The sequence below is a fragment of the Vicia villosa genome, unplaced genomic scaffold (genome assembly GCF_029867415.1).
Source record: "Vicia villosa cultivar HV-30 ecotype Madison, WI unplaced genomic scaffold, Vvil1.0 ctg.003240F_1_1, whole genome shotgun sequence".
NCBI classification, from domain to species: Eukaryota; Viridiplantae; Streptophyta; class Magnoliopsida; order Fabales; family Fabaceae; genus Vicia; species Vicia villosa.
In genome coordinates this window covers 128210-134029 of record NW_026706148.1, presented here as the reverse complement: position 1 = coordinate 134029, position 5820 = coordinate 128210, and the positions used below count along the sequence as shown (strand labels likewise).

The 5820-nt window shown below is 32.8% G+C and overlaps 1 long non-coding RNA gene across 2 annotated transcripts; it reads left to right on the top strand.

Annotated features, from left to right (window-relative positions):
* The first annotated feature begins 2212 nt into the window (after nucleotides 1-2212).
* Nucleotides 2213-5610, top strand: LOC131640617 (uncharacterized). Of its 2 annotated transcripts, XR_009295294.1 has the most exons (7): nucleotides 2213-2434; nucleotides 2579-2684; nucleotides 2945-3089; nucleotides 3527-4431; nucleotides 4518-4570; nucleotides 4682-4766; nucleotides 5090-5606. It is a non-coding gene; the product is annotated as an uncharacterized LOC131640617 (long non-coding RNA). The 2 variants fall into 2 exon arrangements; XR_009295293.1 differs by having other exon boundaries at nucleotides 2214-2434; nucleotides 4682-5610.
* Nucleotides 5611-5820: the final 210 nt, after the last annotated feature.

The following is a 5820-nucleotide window of genomic DNA, read 5'->3' as shown; positions in this document are numbered from 1 at the left end:
AAACACAAACACGATAATGTATTAAAAATAAATACGAACCATAAATAAATGTGAAACAATTAAAATGAAACGTACCGTCAAGAGAGTGCATGATCCGGTCAACTGCTTGGTCCTCCAGTTGGAGGCCTCATTCAGCTTCTGGTATAGGTATACCAGAATAGCTGACCCCCAGTTCCACTGGTAAACGGTAGTCAAGTCCATGAAGTAGCGGAGGTAGGTCACGTCGACGTATCTTGCACTCTTGTCCACAAAGAGTGCAACGCCTACCTTAAACATGAACCAACACCGGATAGCGCAGGCACGGTGATACTCCATAAATAGGGCGTTACCCGCCTCCTCGCATTCGGTTGCCGCCACCAGGTGGTTCTCGAAAGAAGCGCTCAATGTGGAGAATCGGATATGAGGCCCATTTGTCGTCTGACACTCAAAGTCAGCCATATCTGGCTCCATACCCAGATAGATTGTCATCCACTCGATGGCATCGACCCTCTGGATCCGGGAATGGTCCAGCAGCATCCCCTTAATCGGCAAGTGGAGAAGACACTGCACATCGTACAAGGTGATCGTCATCTCCCCAATTGGTAAGTGGAAAGACACTACTAAAAAATTGCATTTTAGCCTCCCACATTAGCGTCGGCCACCGACACCGACGCTATTTAGCGTTGCTGTAAAATATTAGAGTCGGCCAAACTGACACTAAGTTCTCCAAGTTATTTTATTTTTAAACTTTCACTATAATACCATACATATTACCTTTATAAAATATTTAAATTAATTAATTAATTAGTTAGAGTTGGTCTAGCCGACGCTAATATTTTTACATTATTTTATTTTTAAAATTTTATTTAATTATATCATACATATTAACTTTATATAATAATTATTTTAGTTAATTAATTATTTAGAGTCGGTCGGACCGACGCTACGTTCTCTACATTATTTATTTTTTAAAATTCTATATTATATCTTACCTATTACACTAGAGTCGGTCTAGCCTACTCTACTCTCTCTATATTATATAGTTGAAATTGTAAAAAGTTTAATATTTTGGTCCCCAACAAGGTTCGAGCCCGCGAACTTTTGCAAACTAAAATGCTTTCAATGGTTATCTAGCCACTACTTCACTGATACATAATTTAGAATTAATTCATAACGATTAATATATATATTTATATTATCATTTAAATATTGTATCATAAACTTTTGATTTTCCCCTTAGGGTGTGTTTGGTTCGGGGTAGATGGAGGGGAGGGGAGGGGAGGGGAGGGAATATTTTTAATTAAATGTGTTTGGTTCAAATTTTATGAGGGGAGGGGAGGGAAGGGGAGGGGAGCAAAATCCCTCCAAAACACACTTTTTGCGTTCCTCCAAATCGGAGGGATTTGGAGGGGAGGGGAGGGAATCTCAATTTTAATATTTTAAAAGTTATTATAATTACTATAATATCCTCAGTTTAATTTTAATATTTTAAAATTATTCATTTTCTTTTGTATTATTGCTCTCTTCTGTGTGATTTTTCTCGATTGCTTCTATCAACTTATTATAATTATTCTCTACCTTCAAATTATTTTGAAATTTTTGTCCTTAATATATATCATAATCATTTCACTTTTGTGATTTTTTTATAACTCTTTTATGTTTATTTATGGTTTTTTTTTTCTAATTTTGTTATGTATCCTATCATATTTTCTTTTATATCAAATTTTAAATTTTTCATTTTAATTTATTTATTTATTTTATTAAAAAATTTAAACTATTTATATTTAATAATAAATTATTTTATGTATTTTATGTGTTAAATAATTCATTACGATTTCAAAGTTGTTATCAACATATAGTTTAATTTGTTTTTGAACATTTTATTCAAATTAAGTGAACTCAATTTTTTAACGTTATGTAGTAAATTATAACTTTTTAGTCACTCAATATTAAAAATTTTACTAACAAAAAAATATGTATAAATTTTTCACATTTGAATATCATATTGTAACACTTATATAAGTAATAAGGATAAAAATGTAAATTATTAATAAAACCCCTCCCCTCCCCTCCTGAACCAAACATATTTTTAATTAAAATCCCTCCCTTCCCCTCCCCTCCCCTCGTTTGAACCAAACACCCATCTGATTAAAAAAATCCCCTTACCTCCCCTCCCCTTCCCTCCCCTTCATTAAATTCCCTCCCCTCCCCTCCCCCTCATTTGAACCAAACACACCCTTATTCTTTTCCTATTTCCTCGTAACTTTTCAACTTTCTCTATTCACCAACTAATTCAACGATTCATCTCTTTTTCTTTCATTTCATTTTACGCATTCTTTCTTTCAAACCAAAATCGTGAAAAATCAAAACCCTAAAAATTCAACATCGTGAAAATCAACTACATCCATTGTGTTCGTGAGTGACAAACCAATATGTAAAATCAATTGTGTTCATGGTGAGTTACAAACCCTAATCTGTCCTTTTTTGTTTCAAATCAATTGTGTTCTTGGTGACAACCCCAAATCCGTTCATTTCCATTTTAAATTAATTTTGTTCATGGTGACAAACCCTAATCCATTATGTTTATATTCTGTTCCAGTTTCTGATTCACCGGTACGGAAGATCGACGGAGCTCCATTGCAAGCTGCTAGTGCTTCGAAGATCGACGGAGCTCAATCTTATCTTCTTGTAAAATCACTACACAGGTACTCGTATTTCATAGACATGATATCTTGTCACCATTATTTGTTTTAAAATCTTGTAAAATTTGGATTGTTTAAAACCCTAATATAATTTATAGGAATGCCACCGCAGGAAATTGAACACCAATATAATTTCTGTTTCCATTATCTTTTTGTTTTGTAAAAGAAGAAAAAGAAAGAAAAAAAAAGTTGAATATGAAGTTTCACTTTCAAATGCTTACTTTTGTTAGTTTGTATTTTATTAATTCACTAATTTGTTACAGGATTATATAGTCGATAGATGCAAGAGTATTTTATTATTTGTAGTCACATGAACTTCAAAGGGATTTGCGCCCCGATGAGTTATTTCTAAAAACGCACAAGAGGAAAAATGGTGAATGGGTTGACAAGCGTGCTGCATCTACTTACGTAAGTTCTCGTTAACGTTACTGTTTATGCTGCAAAGTTTCTATTTTCTGTTGAGCCTTCATTATGGTGTTCTGCTATTTGGTGTTTTGTTGGTTTCAAACCACTGCTTGTCAACTGTTATTATAAGCTGCTGCATTGTTGTAACATGAATTTGTTGTTGTAATGTTATTTGCTTTCAAGACACGGCAGGCATGATAATTCTTTATTAAGCAAACATGTTAGCTATTTTCTTTCAAGACACAGCAGGCATGATGTTTATTTATTAAGTGAACATGTTAGCTATTTTATATGGGTTGGTTTTGTTCATATGTTCAGATTTACAAAGAATAATTTCAAGACTTCTTAGTTATGGATCTTAAATTTTTAAAAATAATAACCTGTTTACAATGAGACTATTATTGATTAATATATAATGAATTACTTTTTATATTATACAGACTGCTTTCAAAGAGAAATTTGATGCAGAACTTCAATCAACTGAAGAAGGGAATGAAGATGAAGTTCAAGTGTTAGATGGAGGTCGTGTAAATCAGCTATGGACAGAAGCTGCTGGGGGCCGTAGCCGTGGCCGGGTTTATGGCACGGCGGATTTTGCTGTTAATCTTAAACGTGGATCAAAAACTTTTACCCAACAATCTCAAACTCCTCACCACTCTATGTTTGGGATTCCATTAGAAGCTAAAAGAGCAGCTAGAATTAAAGCTGAGCAAATGGCCGAGGCTGCAACGGCCCAATTACAAGAGGCTCACAAAGTTCTTTTAGCATCAAAAGAAGAATGTCGAGCTGCTACCGAGGCTGCTAAAGCTGCTACTGATGCTGCTCAGAGGATGGAGAGGGAAATGATGGCTTTGAAGGAATTTATGATGAAGAAATTTGACACTACAACTAGCAGATCACATCATCATTATGATGATGATTTAGACGATCAGTCATTAGATGAAAATTGATCGTGTACTGTTATTAGAATGAATTAGTCTCGGATGTGATAACTTTTTGTGTATGTTTTTTGGGACATGATTTTGAATGTCTTCCGAGTTATTAGGGGATGTTTTTGTTGTAGCTACGACTACTTTATTTTGCAATATTAGGAGAATGTGCTACTTTTCAGTCTACTTTTTTATGAGGAAGGTTGTATAACTTTTTGAAATGACAAATGTTAGTGGTTGTTAATTGTATGACTTTTTTCATCAGATCGTTTAACAACAACAATGAATCTCAAAGTTGATTCCTTAAAGGTTTGTTTCAAATAAACATTTTTATGACTTGTTTCTATCTGCAGAAACTCTTGAGGTGATAATGAAGAAGTGAAGGAACTCACACAACCCAAAATGAAGCTTACAATGTGGGTATGCATACACACACACACACACACACACACATATATATGTATCCATTTCAATGGTGTTAATATTTATACTTTAATTGCAGGGGCTGGGGCTGTTGGAGCTCTATATGGTTCTCTTCATGGTGAAGCTTATGAGGTGAGTATATGTTTTTCATAAAGCTTTTATGAACTTTTATTCATGGCTTATTCTAATAAACATAAGAGAAACAACAGTCTCTATCTCTTACATCTACTCTACATTTTATAGGATATGCTTAAAAAGAGGAGTTTGAGCTATAATGGTGGACCAATTCCCATTCCCCTTCATTGCTGATAATGTGCAAAGAATTTGCGTATGTGATGCAGTCTTTAAGATTTTCATTTGTTTATTTTCAATTGCACTTATGGTGGTAAACTTTATATTTTTTTGATATGGAACTTCTTGATTTGATTTTTAAAGTATCATTTTGTTTTTACAAATATAAGATTCCCTTAGCTCTGTTCCGTATTTGTTGAAACGTACAAGCGATTTAGCATTTAACATATTAAAATTGGAATGTGTTAAAATATTAAATGCATGACTAACTAAAAATAATTTCCTAGACACATACACACAGACAAAGATCAATTCTTTGGTGCTTCTATAAGTTTGATGGTGGTAACTTTTTTTGTGTAGGTGAAGGGATGCTTAATGATTGATTAATCTTTATTTACCAACTTGAAGTTCGTGTAAAAATCTAAGGTTATTATTATTGATTACTGGATTTGATCCTTGTATACATTCAACATCTTGAGATAAATTGTAGTATTGTCTGGAATGTAGATAGTGTAGCTTCCATCAACATTTTGTAATAATTTAATCAAAGCCATTGTTTGATGGTCTAGAAGGTAAATTGATTGAGCAACCATGAAAATGGGATTTTATGTTAAAAGGAGAAGAAGCTGCCACTTCTTTTGCTTACGGTAAGAGAAAGAGATGCCTTAGTTTGAATGTTGAATCAAGTTTATGGATCTGCATTTTTCATTTGCATCTTATTAATATATATTACATGTGATAAGCGACTTAAGAAATATCATCTTAATCATAAGTCAATGAGGGCAACTACTCTAGATTTTGATCCAGATAAATGTTATGGAATATAAATAAATTGTACATCATTAAATAAAAATAGAATACTATGGTCTCTGAATAATTAAAAAAAATCTTTTCATCACTCCATACAGTTGTAATAAAAAGATTGCTTAATTTGTACTTCAACAGATATTATCTTTTCTTACACTCTTAAACTTTGTTTCATTTAATTATAATAGTAGTTTATTGATGGAAGAAGATTTTGTAGTAACTATATTTATTCAATTAATTAATTAAAATAAAATTGTTGGTGTTTAGCATGCAATAACATACAC